At 34.7% G+C, this 18,444-nt stretch overlaps 1 protein-coding gene across 4 annotated transcripts in view; it reads left to right on the top strand.

Annotated features, from left to right (window-relative positions):
* The window catches only part of LOC106460687, a 107,851-nt gene that overhangs the window by 80,086 nt on the left and 9,321 nt on the right, over positions 1-18,444 (top strand). The window lies entirely within an intron of this gene.

The raw sequence follows: 18,444 nt of genomic DNA, 5'->3' as shown, positions 1-18,444 counted from the left end.
TTGTTTTTATAGTAATGTATAGGTGAAATATAAGGTATTGTGTTTAATAGTACTATATAGGTGAAATAGAACGTTATGTTTTTATAGTACCGTATATGTGAAATATAAGGTATTGTGTTTAATAGTACTATATAGGTGAAATATAAGGTATTGTGTTTAATAGTACTATATAGGTGAAATATAATGTATTGTGTTTAATAGTACTATATAGGTGAAATAGAACATTATGTTTTTATAGTACTGTATAGGTGAAATATAAAGTATTATGTTTAATAGTACTATATAGGTGAAATAGAACGTTATGTTTTATAGTACTGTATAGGTGAAATATAAGGTATTGTGTTTAATAGTACTATATGGGTGAAATATAAGGTATTGTGTTTAATAGTACTGCATAGGTTTGTTGGACAAGATTGTTTATCCCGCGGACCATTTGTATCTTGTTTGTGTACCATAACCTTCGTGACTTGTTCAAAAGTATACAGTAACGGTAGACGTCCAGTTGAATTAGATGGACTATGACAGTTGACCTCCTCCCCCTTTTTTTATCCTATGCTAGCCATGTAAATTGAGCTGTCTTAGTTTGTATACTGTATCTGTCTCTACTGATAGGTCGATTTTAATTTGACAACATGTTTGTGTGTGTGTGTGTGTGTGTGTGTGAGAGAGAGTGCAGAGTTTCTCAAGTGGTTAGTTTTAGGTCATCTTCAAATTAACGAATTGGTAATCGGTTATTATTAAATCTTAATTTCACGAAATTATTTTCTTATTTTAACTGTTTTCTTCAAAATAAAAGCGTTTACTAAATGTTTTACTGTTTTTTGACTAATCACATGAAACCTAGTGGTTAGGGCTCTCGACTCGCAATCGTTGAGATCGAAACCTGCCACCAAGCCTATTCGCTCTTTCAGACATAGAAGTGTTATGTTAAAGTCAATCCCTCTATTCGTTGGTAAACAGTACCCCAAGAGTTGGGTGTAGGTGGGGTTGACTAGCCTAAGCTGCCTTTCCTCTTGTCTATCATTTCAAAATTAGCGACGGCTATTTTAGACAACCCTCGAATAGCTTTGCGCGGAAATTCAGCAATCAAGTGATTAACTATAAATTATCATTAAGAATTTAAGAAGAGTTGTAATACTATATCAACCACACTATATATTCTACATATCCAGTTGCGATAAGACCTTTCGCCCAATAAGAGGGCTATTCAGGCCAGCTGGGACACGACAGACAGAGTTGTGGTTGAGATGTTATTTATATTAGCAAAAAAAAAAAAATCGCTTGACAACAACTGTTTCAGTGTGAACTGAAATAAATTGATGACATGTAATTTATCATCAGCGTTGTTTACGTCACAACTCAGAAGGATTTTTTAACATTATATTATTCATTTATGTTGATAACATAATTTATTAGGTATTATTTCCTTGAATTAACATGTTCAATATCGAGAAGTAAAGACTAAGCTGATCCCGTACCTGGTCGGCCCGGCGTGGCCAGGTGGTTAGGGCGCTCGACTCGCAATCTGAGGGTCGCGGGCTCGAATCCCTGTCACACCAAACATGCTTCCCTTTCAGCCGTGGAGGCGTTATAATGTGACGGTCAATCCCACTATTCGTTGGTAAAAGAGTAGCCCAAGAGTTGGTGGTGGATGGTAATGACTAGCTGGCTTCCCTCTAGTCTTACACTGCTAAATTAGGGACGGCTAGCGCAGATAGCCCTCGTGTAACTTTGCGCGAAATTCAAAACCAAACCGTAGCTGGTCAAGAGTGACCACAGGGTGAACGGTAGAGGACTACATAAGTAATTAATAATAAGATTGTATAATTACATGTCAACCACATTATATCTGCTATATCTAATAGCCTAATACCTAGTCTCTTCAGGCCGGATGGGATACAACAGAGTAGTGGATGAGACACTGGATTGGCTAACTGATTATTAAAAACAACTGTTATAGAGCGAATTGGACTTTAAGGTGGTGTTAGGATAGGGAGTATTTAACACTATATTAATTATTTATTTTAACATCACATATTATTAATTATTATTTCATTGATTTAACCAGCTCGTTTCTTGGTATGCTGGTGTGGTAGTTTGACTTCTTTCTCCAGCAAAAGTAAACGTAGAAACTATATATGCTACAGATATAACGGACTCTTTTTCTTCTTCAAGCCGCGTTGTTTCGAAACGTCAGTTAATTTCGATACCAGGATAACATCAACTCTCATTAAAAATTCTGAACTTTTTTCATAAGTTTTTATTTTTATTATTTTGTAGTTAGGAACTTGAGACAGACAACTTTCTTAAAAATAGACTTGGTAACGTGCCCGAAATGATCCAATGAATAAACATCTAACTAAGACCTGTTTTCATAGCTGTGTTAGTAGAAACCAGTGTATGTTGTCACGTGTGTTTTTACGTTCAGAGTTACTTGGAAAATGCTTCCGGACCAGTGTTATGAAAGTACCGCATTATCTCCGGCGGATTAATCATGAGTGTCCTTCAGTTTATTACGTCACCAACACTCGCATTCAGACAACACGGATTGGCCCAGATGCGCTGTAATCTTTCCGTTTCTCCGCCTTTTTTGACGTCGTGAGCTGCAATTCTGGAAACAGTATTGAATAGTAGTGCATAAGTACTTACAAATCGCATCTTTGAGTGGGCACGTTTTTAGGACATCTTATGACTCACTTATAATAGATGAAATGTCATAAAATAGTTTTTATTTTTAATCTACCTGCATTAATGAAGTATATTTGATTCGTGGGTATCTCCTAAAGATTATTATACTAATGCGTAAGGTTTGATTGAGAATTTTCCTTCAAACAAAGCTTATATACCAACTTGGTGAGAAAATATTATTCCATTTTAATAACTTCTTTTATTGCTATCGTTTTCTGTCAGATCAGAGCTGTCCTGCAGTGTTGATCACATCAATTTCATCAGAGCTGTCCCACATTGTTGCTCATATCTGGCTGGTCAGAGCTGTCCCGCAGTGTTGATCATATCTGTCTGGTCAAAGCTGTCCTGCAGTGTCGAACATATCTGTCTGATCAGAGCTGTCCCGCAATGTCGAACATATCTGTCTGGTCAGAGCTGTCCCGCAGTGTTGATCATATCTGTCTGGTCAAAGCTGTCCTGCAGTGTCGAACATATCTGTCTGATCAGAGCTGTCCCGCAGTGTCGAACATATCTGTCTGAACAGAGCTGTCCCGCAGTGTTGATCACTTCAGTCTGGTCAGAGCTGTCCTGCAGTATTTATCACATCAGTTTGGTTAGAGCTGTCCCGTTCATCACACCAGTTTCTCATGTTTTACGCTGAAAAATATCCTGTTTGTTTGGATTTTTTGTTGATGTTGTTCTTTCGACACACCGAAATGTACACAACAGCAGCACTTCAATATTCAGTTAGTTATTTCTTAACCTGAGAAAATGGACCCTCGTAATAAATGAACGAAATGCTCAATACGCAATTTTTATTAAACCAGCATTAACTAACCAATTTGAAAATGTTTACTGTTACATTCTTAGAACCCATGAATGAAATCCAAGGATAATATAATATGTCTACCATTACTATAACTGTCGTATCCCATCTGGCTTGATGATCCTTGGTATTGGACGAAAGGCCTCGTCGTCACTGAATATAGAAGATATAGTGTGGTAGACATATTATAACATATTCTCCTTGGAAGCGAGTGTAAAAATCTGGGTACAAGCGTTCTTCACACATGCGCTTTACATATTAAACTATACCGTTGCGGTAAGTATCTAATATCAAGGAAACCTTTCTGTCTGTCTGTGGACGCATCTCCTCCTAAACCGGTCCAGACCAAACTTCGCATGCTAACTTAGTAGTCCAAGAGCAAATTAAATTCGTACTAAACTTCCCATATATTGAACAACAAAATTTTATATATCAAAGACTGTAAATGAAATATCCAGCTACAATGCGGAATATAAAGATATTGATGCTGTTTAGGTTTCCTGTTCTTTTCTGATTCACGCCATTTAACTCCCGGTTAATACTATGGTTAAAATAATCGCTGAAGCCTGAATTAGAGAAGTATTTCATGATCAAAATTTTCTTTAGAATATTTCTTACTTCTTAATGTAGAATATAGCTTTCCGTAGAAGCAAAATTCAAGATTATCATTAAATTTAATACATTAAGTATAACCAAATTCAGACAGTAGAAATCTTGACCACATCTCTACTGTGAAATGGGCTGCTTTGAACAAGAAATGACGCAACTGCTTTGCCATTTCTGCTAAGTTTTTCGACCCAACTGCTACACCTCCTCACTTACGATCCACTTCCCCTGTCATACAACAATATTCTTGGAGAATGAACGTTTTTGAAAATCCTCACGGAGATTTTGCTCTTATTTTTAAATTTTTTTTTTTTTTTGCATATTTTCCGCGTATGTAAGAGAAAAAACACGGAGGAGTGCAGTCTCCTTAAATAAACCTGCAAAACTTTTAAGATAAGACATTTAAAGTACATTACAAGAGCTTCGAAAAGAAAGCACATTGTGGACTGAGAGTTTACTTTTAATGGTAGACTTTCACCAAGGGCAGAGCTGGATATGTAATTTTCCTCTCAAAAAAATTAGTCAAGTTGCACAAATACTTAATTTATTTTTTGTGTTACATTTGTCATTAATTGTTATTATGTAGTTAATTGCATCATCGGTAATGTTCGTCAACGAACTCACTAAACCTTATTGCGCAACACCTAAAAGACCGTAATATTTGACGCCAACCTGAATCTTCAGCAATGTTGAAGAAAAATTATGACGAGACTTGATCACTGTTTTCAGTTCGTGTGAAAATAATTACACTCATAACAGAGTTGTTTATTCTAGGTTAGCCTGCTGTCTATGGAGTATCCTAAGACTCTGCAGACACGGCTTATGAATGACGACGCTGACACAGACTGGGGACGAATCTTAACCTTGGTGTCTGATACATGTTTATTGAAGACACGGCTCAAGACTGACGTCACGGACGAGAACTGACTGAAAACACAGCTTAAACTTGTAATTGCTGAAAAATATTTACCGTTTTATTTACACGATTCATCCAACGTATCAGGCAATTCTGAATGCAAGATGTATTGTTATATAAGTACAAATAAGGTCAAGATTTAATGATATTCAAAGACATGAACATAGAAAACATTGAGAAAGAGTGAGCAGTAAAACTAACACGTATAAACTACGAAGTAAACCAAAGAATTCAACCAGTACATTACAGTTAGTAAGCGATAGGGCAAATGTGTTTATATATAGTAAATACTATATGAATAATAAATACTAATACATCAGTTACAATTTAGGATACATGAATTACAGATTGATGGTTGATATCATTATATTAAAACGGTTTTAATTGGAAGAATGTCCGTTCAGTTTTAGATCAGGGTGGTGTTTCAAAAGTATTTAATGGTAAGTTCAAGGTCTGTAGACCCAGTTGTAATGATGGTAAATTTGTTGATTGATATGACTTGTGGTTTCTTCATATGGTCGTCCTACTAAGTGACAGAATTTTACTAGGTAGAGCCCATCCAGTTTTACTCAATACTCGTAAGTGCTCGTACACTGTAGTTTTCAAATGGTGCTTAGTTTAGCCTATATATGACCTTATAATCGATACACGTGTATTTGTATATGAGACATGAGCGAAAGAGTGTCGATAGTTGATCTTTACTCTGGAAGAAGTTTTCATTTTGAAACCAAGTCTAGCAATAAGTCTGAGTTGAATCGTTTTTTTTTTTTTCAACCGTAATATGTAAACTTTGAGAACCCATGCATGAACGTTAGGAAAAATTTAATGAGAGGAATGTGAAGAGCGTATGGTTTGTGGTGAGGCTGGAATTTTGTAAGGGACTTACTTACATGTGATGTTAGTTAGAAAGTGTGTTGGGACTGATGTACTAGTATTTATTTTTCATTCAAAATTTTGTATGTCTTTACGTATTTGCCTTGTTCATTAATTGTGTTCTGTAGTTTACTTTTGGCCTGGCATGCCTTGATGGTTAGGACACTCGACTCGTAATCTGATGGTCGCGCGTCCGAATCCCATACACGAACATGCTCGCCCTTTCAGCCGTTGGAGCGTGATAAAGTGAAGGTCAATCCCACTATTTGTTGGTAAAAAGTAGCCCAATAATTGCATCTGAATAACGTTAACTAGCTTCCTTTCCTTTAGACTATCACTTCAAAATTAGGGACAACCTTCAAGTAGCTTTGCGCGAAATTAAAAACAAATTAGATTTTGTTTCTATAAATTATGATTCTACACCACTAAATTATCAGAGTTTAAAATATCATTGAAAAAAATGTGTTCGTATAGGTGCTTGCCAGTATGGGGGAAATATGTTTCAGGATTAATGATACCGATTGTTAGAGTTTAAAGATATTGAGAAAATCCAATGAATTGTAACCTTTTTTGTTATTACTATATAAGCGACATTTTTTGAATTTCACTCTGTCTCCTATAAAATTTTACTTACAAATATAAACCATCAGGGGGATTTTCGTAAAGTATTACGTGTTTATGTAAATAAAGATATTACACATGCTTTTTTTTTCACACGTGTTTTCACATTAAAACTAGATATTCACCCTTGAAAGTGAAGTGTGCGAAGTATAAGGTATATTACATTGTTTTGTCACTCGATGAAGGTAATTTAGCACTGCTATTCGCATTTATTTTGCTGTTCGAAATATTTGACTGTATATGGTATTGTAATTGTCAAAATTGTGTGCGTGTGCTGAAATATTAATAAATTATGGATTCAAGTCTCTAACCAGAGTTTGTGCGTCTCGTGAAGGTCTCTGTATGTTAAATGTATGCGTGTTCTTTTGTCGTGTATACACACAATGAAAAAGAGCGACCCACAGCTGTTCATTCGTACAAATTTTTCCGCGGAAAAGGCTTATTTTTACTTAGGTATATTATAACATTAGGTAAGCATTTCAGACCAGTAGGGTTCCGTAAAACACTGACAGCTTGCGCCTCTATTAAAGAAATAAAGGATTCTTTATACGTAGACGGTTCAACGTGTTTTATCCCGAAATGTTATGTGTCAGTTTAAAGAATAGAGGATGATGTTCTGACACTTAACATCAAATAGTGTATTATGCTTAAAGATAAGACGGGCCCCGTGACGGCTATGTCAGTTCTGTTTTCTATATCGTGATGTGTGAATGTTGCTTTCCTTTTGATATTTTTATTTGACATTTCAGTGGAAAAAAAATGAAATGCTTTAATTTGTGATTTTTATTTTGTTAAGTTCAATTTAAATCGTGCCCTTTATAAAATCCTGCATTCTATTTAGGCCCGGCATGGCCAGGTGGTTAGGGCGCTCGACTTGCAATCTTGGGGTCGCGGGTTCGAATCCCCGTCACACCAAACATGCTCGCCCTCTTTTAGCCGTGGGGGCTTTATAATTCTTTGGAAGGTACTGAATTTGTCTCAGATGATTTTGTTGATAGTTTAGAAAAGATGGCAAAGAAACAAACAAGATATTCAGAAGAATACAATCACCAACGGAACTGTGGCTGCTGGACTGTTTGATTATACAATGCATTTTAGCAAGTACTGTTACGTTTACGGACCTTCTATATAAAGAGTCCATCTGCTCAGTATGTATCTTAGTGGTAGCGTATAATATAAATAGTATAAATAATATAAGATTTTCTGTTCACAGTTTACCTGAGAAATAAACGTTTTCTACATTTAGTTCTCGAACTAGTACAAAGGTGCAGTAAAGTGTTTTGTTAAATAATAAAATGTAATCTGCATATTTATTTATGAGTGTACACGTGAAATAACAAGACATCATAAAAACACTTCAGGTTTACTGAAGATGGGAAAAAAATTGCCTTGTCTAACTCAAGTTATTGACACGTAGCCGTTACTCCAGACTCCTCATGCACATTTCGTCGTATGAGAATTCTAATCAGGCAACGGAGGAATTGTTTTACCAACATTTAGTACCCATCTCTTCATCTTATTAAATTTTCGTTAATCTCCTTATTAGTAATTCGAACTCTTGTTTTTCATATTACTGTTACTACTAAAATATACGATCTTTTATGGCCGTTCTATTCACTTTCCGAGTCGAACCAAGTTTAAAGCATACACAAAAACATAGTCCGAGTGTGTATGTGTTTTTTATAGCAAAGCCACAACGGATTATCTTCTGTGTCTACCAAGGGGAATCGAACCCCTGATTTTAGCGTTGTACGTTCGTAGACTTACCGCTGTCCTATCGGAGGACATAGTACGAACAAATTCCATATTCACCATTTGTCGGCAACCAATTTTTTTCCTGGCCATGGATGTGGCCAGTCGATCACAGAAATGACCGCACTATTAATAAAACACAAAATTTTCGCTAAATGTATTTATTTCAGGATTGTAATGACATTCAAGGTCAATTATAAACACAACGCGAAAGTACAAAGAAATACTTTTTCAAAATTTACAAAAGGGTGAGATTTTGGCATTCTTTTTCTCTGACCAGCTAAAAAACACACTATCGATGATTCTACGAGTTGGCCACACATTTTTGCGAAATGGCCATACATGACCAGAGGCCAATGGGCTGCCCACACAGTATATACACCATTCAAGGTCATGCTGTTTGCTTGTTGTTGTTGTTGTTTTTTAAATTGCCTTGACTGTATCTTCTGAAACACTTTCCTAATTGTGCTAGTCGAAATCACTCGCATCTTTAAAAGTGCATTTCATTACTTGTGTTCTAGTAAGTAGACCTAAAAATCTCGGAGATATTGTCTTTAAAACAGTAATATTTAAGTTAAATTAAATTAGTTGTTAAATTTTTTGGATTTTAATATATGATTAAAAAATACACCAAACGTACAAATATGGTGAATATTAGTGCGAAGCGTCATAATTTACGACAACGTTGTACTTTATATACGGTGAATGTGTCTGTTAGCCTGCAGGTGTAAGGACGCGAAATAAAAAGAAAAATGCGTATGAACTGTAGTTTTAATCAGAAATAATTTTAGAACGTTAATTCAAAAAGTCCCGTATAACAAACTAACAGAAATACATAATAACATTGGTACATAACACGCCCTAAAACTAAAACGCACACTTTATGTTCGGGATGAATTCAGTCATCATTTGTGGCCAGCTCAGAAGACTTAGAATATTCTTCTTAAATTCATATACAAAACCAACAGCGCAAAATATATTTCATAAGTTTATTACAGTTAAAAACATGTATCTAAAATATTTAATCATTAAAATTTAGACCCCCAGTGGCGATATGTCTGCGAAGTTGCAACGCAAGAATCCGGGTTTCGATATCTGTGGTGGACAGAGCACAGATAGCTCATAGTGTAGCTTTGTGCTTAACTACAAACGAAAAACAAACAGTAGAGTTAATGAAAGTAGCTATAACGAAAAGTGTAAGAAAGTATTACTTACAAAATGCAGAAATAATTTTCTTCTGTAGACCAACATAGCTTACAAGTATGTAAGTGTTCCTGTATTGGCAGTCTCAAGTTTTGCACGACGGATGCTACAAAAATGACGAGGGCCAAGCGCGGTTTAGTGGATAGCTTGACGTGGTTACCGCCACCACCACAACAACAACGACAAATATAAAAAACACCACTTTCCGAATTTTGGGATAGATAGCTCTCGTGTTGCTTTGCACAAAATTCAAAAAAAATAATGAAAATTAACAAACGAGTACTGTTTTGAATGTAAACTTATGAGGATCTTGCATTAGAAATATATTATCAATAAACGTAACTGAGAGGGTGGCCTAGTTGTTAACTTACCGGGATGTGAATCCGAGGATTCATGGTTTGCGCCCTTTTGCCGAAAATTGCACAATAAGAGTAATGATTAACTTTCACTATTCAGTCAGACAAAGGCCCGGCATGGCTAGGTGATTAAGGATCTCGACTCGCTATATGCGGGTCGCGGGTTCGAATCCCCGTCCCGCCAAACATGCTCGCTCTTTCAGCCGTGAGCGCGTTATAATGTGACGGTCAATCCCACTATTCTTTGGTAAAAGAGTAGTCCAAGAGTTGGTGGTGGATGGTGATGACTATCTGCCTTCCCTCTAGTATCACACTGCTAAATTAGGGACGGCTAGCGCAGATAGTCCTCGTGTAGCTTTGCGCGAAATTCAAAAACAAACAGTCAGACAAGAGCCAGTGGTGGGTACTGTTGACTAATTGCTATCCCTTTAGCCTGATATTTCAAAATTAGGAAATGCTATCACAGACGGCGCTTGTGTAGCTTTGCGCGAATATCTGAAATAAACGAACACAAAATTAACGTGTGAGATGTAATGTATTGACAGAAGCACGATTTCATTCTTCTCCACTTTACGTGTCCAACTTCACTGCCAAAATATGCTTCGAAATGTTTTGAGTATAGTGAACACTTTACGTATATGAACTGCATTACTAACGAACATATATTTCCGAATTCCATTCTTTGCAGCTGTCAAAACGTGTTTCTATACAAGTCTAGAAAATTTCCATTTTCTTTACATATAACAGAGGAAACGGGTATCCTCTGTTATACTTGAGAAGTTAAACCCTGGCGGCAGTAGTGTTGTCTCGTGTTCTGAGATGTGTGTATGTGTTTAGACATACACTTTCAGTTGTGGTGAGGACAATAGCGGGCAATCGGAAGTAAATATCGACTCCTCTTTACTTTTTATAAAGAATTTCTTAAGGAATGAAATGTAGCATTATGTAATCTGAGGACATACTTGTCTAGGTAATTGCGGAAGGAAACTAACGAACGGAACTGTATAGAAACTGGAATAAAGTATCTCGTCACATGCATGGGTGCAGTTAATGGTGCTTGTAGTTGAAATAGATTTGACTAGGGGGGGGGCACACATACAAGAAGGTTTTGTGGCGCAAAACGTGCTCTGCAATTACTTCATCATTTAAACAACTGAACAGAGGAGGTTATAGGTATCTTTATTGACTCAGAAATACCATTGGGTTTCATAATCTACTAAGCTTCTTTTAGATCATATTATTAGTCACAGGGTCTCTAATAACAAATGAATCGTACAAAAATAATTAAACGAAAAGTATCACCAATATTGCAGTTAAACTCGCTAATTGCTGATGGTTTCCCGTCTGTTTTTCACATAAAAATTGAGTGATTTCACCCTTAGCTTTTTTTTATTGTTGTTGTTTATTTGATCAATTTCTTTTTTTTTTTTTTTTACTGTGATTCAAAATATCTTGTACATAAGAAAGTCATTTGTATTTGTGACAGCATTACCACCAAACACGTGTTATGCTTTTAGAAGAAAACATTTAAGAAGTGTTGTTCATGTGGGATAGTAACTTTGTTAAATGCTAGTCTTTCATCAGCTGTGATATATTTATGTTAACAGATATTTTTAAAGACACACTTTCTGTGCTGGGAGTAAGAAAGGGTATGGTGTAATACAATGGCATTTTCCAAGTGTGCTAAAACACAATATAAACTGATCAGAATTTGCCGGATACGCGTTCTTTATTGAAACAGTGCTTTCTTTGAGTTCCAACAATGAGGAACTTAAGACACATGAAATAGAATTCTTTAAGACAAAAGAGAAAGGAGAAACAAAAGCTTTTCGCCAGTTGCGTAGGCACAGTAACATTGTGTGCTTAACTTTACACTGTGTTACCAAACATGTGCACGAGACAAGTATGCTTTTTAAAATTTTACCTGTACAAATGCTGGTACTTCGACTTATAATAGTAATATTAGTATTATATGTTCCATACGTTGGAAGCTAAAGACAGTATTTTGTACAAAATATATCAGTTTTTAAGTCATTTGTTGGCCTTATCCAAACGTAATCAAGTGGCCTTTATAATTTAATTTCAGGACTTATTTTACGGTAGGTTGCTAAAGAGCTACGAGTTTCGGTTTTCGTTAAACCTGTTCATAGATTATAATACACAGTTGAAATGTACTGTTGATATCTTATGACTATTGATAAATATTGACGTCAACTTGTTGATATAATGAAACGTGTGACGTGTGCTCTGTAATGCTGATATCTTAGGGATTATAAATCGTGGTAGTGTGTCAACTTATTCATAATATGACATGTGTGAAACTAGCCTATAGTGTTGATATTTCAAACAGCTTACAGGTGGTTATACTAAGTCAATATCACAATTACAACACACGTATATTTGGCTTATGTGGCTTATAGTGTTGATATTCTAGACTGCTCCTTTATTATTGGATCAAGTCCAGATCTCATTAACATAATGTCGACACTTAAACTTGCGTAATATTGTATGATATAAACATCTCCTACAGATAACTTCAGCTGTCAATCTGCAGTTCGGAAAAGTTCTGGCGAAGAGAGACAAAATATGGTTGAAACTTCCAAGAGTTTTCGGAAATCATAACTTTTATAACATTTTATTTGATTATGCCTTCGATGTCATTGGACATTTGTTTCGCCGAAAAGCCATGAAGATCGGTATACTTTGTTTATATTAATATTGCATCTACATACTCAAGTTAAATACACATTGTTAGTATTGAGTTGGAAGTACTTTGCAGTCTCGGACAAGCGTGAACTCTTTATCTAGATCCTTTTCGGGTTCTGGGAGGGTCTCACGTTTGGTGCTTCCACCTCTTTCTCCCACCTGCACTGGTATTGTAGTAGCACTGTTAAATATAGAACATTCCATAAATTAGTGTGTTGCTTTCATGTAATGTCACTAGCATGATTACAAAACCCCTATCACTCTCAAGGCCATGTCAGTTTATGTTAAACGTTTAGCATTTGCACTGGCCCGACATGGCCAGTTGGTTAGGGCGCTCGACTCGCAATCTGAGAGTCGCGGGTTCGAATCACCGTCACACCGAACATGCTCGCCCTTTCAGCCATGGGGCGTTATAATGTGACGGTCAATCCCACTATTCATTGGTAAAAGAGTAGCCCATGAGTTGACAGTGGGTGGTGATGACTAGCTGCTTTCCCTCTAGTCTTTCACTGCTAAATTAGGGACGGCTAGCGCAGATAGCCCTTGTGTAGCTTTGGTATGTTACCAGTCTCACATATCACAAACAGCCCCATATACTCCAGTGCTTATTAATTTTGTAATGCCTCTAGTACGGATTTACATAAATGCCCTTTTTAATACACAGTGTATACACTACATAAATGGTATGTTTGGTAAGTCTAGTAGTAGGTGGCTGATTACTATACTTATAGTAAATATGTAATGGTAAGGGGTATTTTGGCTCATTTCCATCATGTAGCGATCAAGTGAGCTTAATAATTCATGTTTACGTAAGTTTTTCCCGAAGTAAGTGAATATGTTTAGAAGTCTGTGATTTTGATTTGTGCTGTGTTAATCCATGCCGGGCAGACATACTCGACTACTGGCCGTATATACTATTTGTAGATTTCGATTATATTTTTTGGGTGATGTACCTGTATCCTTTCCAGACAGACTTCTAACCTGATTCACTCGTTTCCAAATATTGTTTGTAATGTCGTTTGTGTGTGTGTGTGTGTTTGTCATGTTATTTTTATATCATAGGGAAGGCCTTGAAATTTTACTGTTGAAGCAGTCTGGACTAGGTTTCCATGGAAATAGATTTCGGGTTTGTTTTTAAGGAGAGAACTAATTTTTACAATGTAGTTTTCAAACTTTGCGCGAATGCTAAAACAATATTCCTTCCAGAGTTGCCAGCGAGACTATGACGTTTTACAAGAGTAGCTCTTTTAAAGCGTTACGCATGCGTAGTAGTGTTTTTCTTGGCTATACTGTTGGCAACTCCAGACAAGACGCGTTGGTTTCTCCTGAATCTGAACACGTTCGTATCCAGACAGATGTATTGATCCGGCAGACTGGTGTCTCTTATCGGGCTACTCTTCCGCTTTGAGTGACTCAGTGTGTGAGTTTATATGTGATGGTCAGCTGATCAGTCTGGTACATGAAGTTGTTTGTTCATATGTATGTTAACAGCATGAAATTGTATGGAAAATGAAGGCCATGGTCCTGTGGCAAAAATTCACGTGCTACAAGTCTTATCAAAGACGTAACTGATGTGTTAAAAGTTATAGAGTATATTCCAAATTTTCGCTTCATAAACTTCTAGTAATATTCCATTGAATCATAATGTTACTGGAACTTGTTGCTCATCGCCATGATCGACATTTCAATACAGAACGTTACAATGACCAATACACGCCCAGTGGACAGTCCGATCCTTAAGCAGCAACATCTTCACAGTAAAGGCTTTAAAGATGGTCTTATCTTATTTTGATCATTTTATAATTTAAAGTGAATTACTAATCATATGTTCTATGTTCTAATGACATCTTGCTAATTACTTAACACCAATTTAATAGTCATAAAAGTTGGAGAACAAAATTCATAACAAATAGTGTGATAAAGATTAATTTTGTACGTTATTAAAAGTTAACATAAATTACAATGGCTTTATTACAACTTATTAGAAAATAGGCTATTAGTTTAACAATGACAACAGAAGTTAAAAGTGTTAAAATACTGATTTATTAGTCTTTAACAAATCTTTTATGTAGAATGTTTTGAATAAGAGTTTTACCAAACGTTATTATGTACTAAGTTCCTGAAAATGTCTTGACTATTATACAAAAATGCATAAGAACTGGGATGTAGAAGAAGGCTCCTTTGTAGAAAGAGAGATTTGTTTCATCAGTTTGACTTTCTAAGGTTTATAATGATTCTTACACATATATATAGCCAAGATTGATTTCTGTTTATATTTGCACAGTAAAGACACCACTGCCTTTGTAGTATATTATAGACTTGTTGAGTGTAGAGCTGGGCGATTAATCGAATAGTACATATCTCTACAACATTCTTCCCCTTGTATAATTAAAAAACAAAGGGGTGTGAGCTACCTTCATAACTTTTAACCACTGCATTATTCTAACATGATATTAATTGTCCTAATGATATGTCACATTTTTATCTTTAATATTGTTTTTATTGGGTTTTTTTTTAATAATTTTCGAAGTACCCTTGGTTTTATATAATAGACCTCTTCTGAAGGATTCCATTTGTACATTTTTGTTTAAAAGAATATTTTGCCACAGTATTTTTAAGATAACCTGGACAATTCCAACTTGACAAACGAATCACTGTATAGTAAGCCATAAGTAATCTTTGTTTCATACTGTAGTCTGTATGTATTTTTCTTTGTGTAGGTAAACTACTTGTACCTGATGATGACAAAACTTTCTCCAAACATTGAACATTTGTTAATTTGTTAAAGTTCTAATAAACTTTACTTTGTTACCCATTCAATCCATCTCTAAGTTGTATAAGTTTATCTATCTTATCTTAATTTATCTGATGTTGTCTCATTGAAGAAAATTGCTGTAGCATTCAGATATAATTTAACACACAAATACTTTCATAATTCAGAAACAAATGGAAGTAAAAAGAACATTTGCAGAAACTATAAGATAAAGCACTCTTAAATTTATATATTTATTCTGCCATTACATGATCCTTGAATTCTTGCTCTATCATATTAAGCTTTCGTCATATCTGCATTGAAACTTATTTCATTAGTAAATGATCAAACCACTTGAAATGGCACCATAACATAGTTACAATCAAGGCCTGAACAAAATTGGGGAAACATTTGAAACTCAAGAAATGGATATGTTTTTTAGTAAAAATATAGCTATACTTTATGAAATTCTAGAAACATCGACAATTGGATTGTTTCGTTTACAAGCACAATTCTGTGCAGAGATCAAAGTATGAATTTTACTTTGTGAATTACCATAAATAAATCTCGATTCTAAAATATTTTAAAATTAAAATTGTCGAAATATAGTTGGAATTAACATGTAAAATTTACTTTAAAATTTGTCTCTCAAAAAAATTTTATCAAGTGGTGAATAACTATGAAAAGACAGAGGAAACATATTACTTTTTGATATTATTCAAGTAGCCTAGATTTAAAGTCAAACAAAATAAAAATAAAACTTTCTATAGTTATGACTTTATCTTACAAAGTTTGAAAACCATTAGTGAATGAATAAGAACAACACTAGAAAGTCTATTCAGAAAATAGTTAGCTGTGTAATATTGTATCCAAATTTTCATTATTTCGTATATGAGAGAAGAGACTTCCGCTATAGTAACAGGGTATTTTTGATTAATCAGTGTCAACCATATAGTCCTAAAGTAACTGAAATAAGACAATATTAAAATAATGTTATTGTATTCTGTAAATGGTTAGCTCAACCAGGTTATAATCCAATGATTTCAGAGCTTATTTTTTATTTCTAGTAATGTGAATGATTTGAAACAAACGTTTTTAATGAAATGCAATAGTTGTAATTATCTATAACGTTATTAAGGCAAAATTTATAGCATTGGTAAACAGAATACTTGTTTACTAAAATTATTTTCAAAATTTGTCACTTAAACAGTTATGCTATTTGCATTTTCACTTGTTTTAGACATCAAAAATACGAAAAACAGCTTTCTCATGAGAACTCTTAACAGAGGGCAGGTAGGGGCATACAGCTATGAATATAGGAGTGTATAAATTATATCTGAAAGGTATCTTGATCCCTCTCCTATATCCACGCCTGCGTATACAACATAAAAGAATTGTCATTAATACCTGAAAAATGGGAGTCCAGACCCCCCTCTCCAAGATCTGCACCTACTTATACAACATGAAAGAATAGTTATTAATTCCTGAAAAAAATTGAAGGAGTCTGTACTCCCTAGATTTACACCCACTTATACAACATTAAAAAATAAAGTTATCAATTTCAGGAAAAAAATGATTAGGAGAGTTTACAGACTCTCTCGACCTTCTTCCCTAAATCTGCACCTGCTCTTACAACATCAAACAGTAAATTTGCACTTTATTTAACACGTAAGTACCCAGAGTTGGCAGAGGGTGCTGCCAGTCAATTGCCTTCCAACTAGTCAGCAATTCAAAATTAGGTATCTTTGTACTTAACAACAAACAAACATAATAAAAAAACAGTAAATAATCAGAAACCATAATTTTTATTAGTTGATTATTTTTGTAAGATTAATTGTAAGTGATTAATTTATGAGACACTAATTGATGTAATTATTGCTTACAGGTAATCAATTCATTTGCTCAGCTTTAGTGGAATGAATTATTACTTGTAGTAGACATTGATGTTTAACTGTTGACATTGAATTGTGTGAAAACAGACAATTTGTAGATGCAAGTAATTATTTCATAGTACTATTGAACTTTGCATGTTTGAAAATGTAGTAAGCACTAAAAATAGTTTTATAACTTAACCTACATGCAAGTTATCTTTGAAATAATTTTCATCCTTATAAGCAGCTGAGTTAGCCACCAAATTATAAAATTAACTGTGATCAGTACAGTTTTAAGGTCCTCTAAAATGAGCACTTTTGCAACATAAATCTTTATTTTTCATATGCAAGCACTCAGGTTATCACATCTTTTTAACCATGTTTATTTATCCCTTTAACCTTGTATGTTTTTCCAGTTCCATGGTGTATGGTAATAGAGAACATTATTTCATATTTTTCTTAAAGATTATGATAATTATTTAGCCAGTGGAGGCTACTGCCTTATACACTTGTAAATAAAATCAGTTGTTAATATTTTGTGTTAGGAGCAAAATATAAAACGATAAAATGCTGATTCTGACCTTCTGTTCACTTAGATAAAACCTGAGATCTTTTAAACTCATCTAACTCCAGATGTTTTCATATTCCTACTTCCGACAAAAAATAAATAAATAAAATGGAACTCTCACTTCATCCATAACCGTATAACCTATATGTACAAAAATATAAAAAAATAGGTCACTCTTTGTAATGGCACTATATTAGGGTGGTGAATGTTGTAATCTCATATCAAAGTGTGCTTATGCATTTTTAAAGATACTACTACCTATTTCTCATGTTGACATAAATGCTAACTACCCTATAAATATATACATGAGATTCTGACTAAGTGAGCAAGATGCAGAGTTTTATAAAGAAACGTTTGAACTTGTTAGAATGAAATTATCAGACTTTGTGTTAATCATCTTATGTTGTTTTGTTCTTTTTTATAATTTGGTATTTATTTAAAAACTGCTCAGATTATAAAGAAATGTTTATTCATGAAGTGTGGAACATCAGATATTAGTTTGATAAATGTTCATAGATTATTAACAGTGAGTATTGTGTACAGCCAGATGTTCTCCTTAACATCACAAATGAAGATCTTACATCAGTTTTAATATGTGGAGTTAACTTGGGCCGAGCATGGCCCAGTGGCTAGTGTCCTGGACTGTGGATTTGAAGTTTTGTGGAATACACCACATTACCTTAACAAAAAAAAATGTCTCTGCACTTTGGGGTTATGGGTACATTAT

The sequence above is a fragment of the Limulus polyphemus genome, unplaced genomic scaffold (genome assembly GCF_000517525.1).
Source record: "Limulus polyphemus unplaced genomic scaffold, Limulus_polyphemus-2.1.2 Scaffold816, whole genome shotgun sequence".
Classification (NCBI taxonomy): domain Eukaryota; kingdom Metazoa; phylum Arthropoda; class Merostomata; order Xiphosura; family Limulidae; genus Limulus; species Limulus polyphemus.
This window is presented reverse-complemented; position numbering and strand designations above follow the sequence as displayed.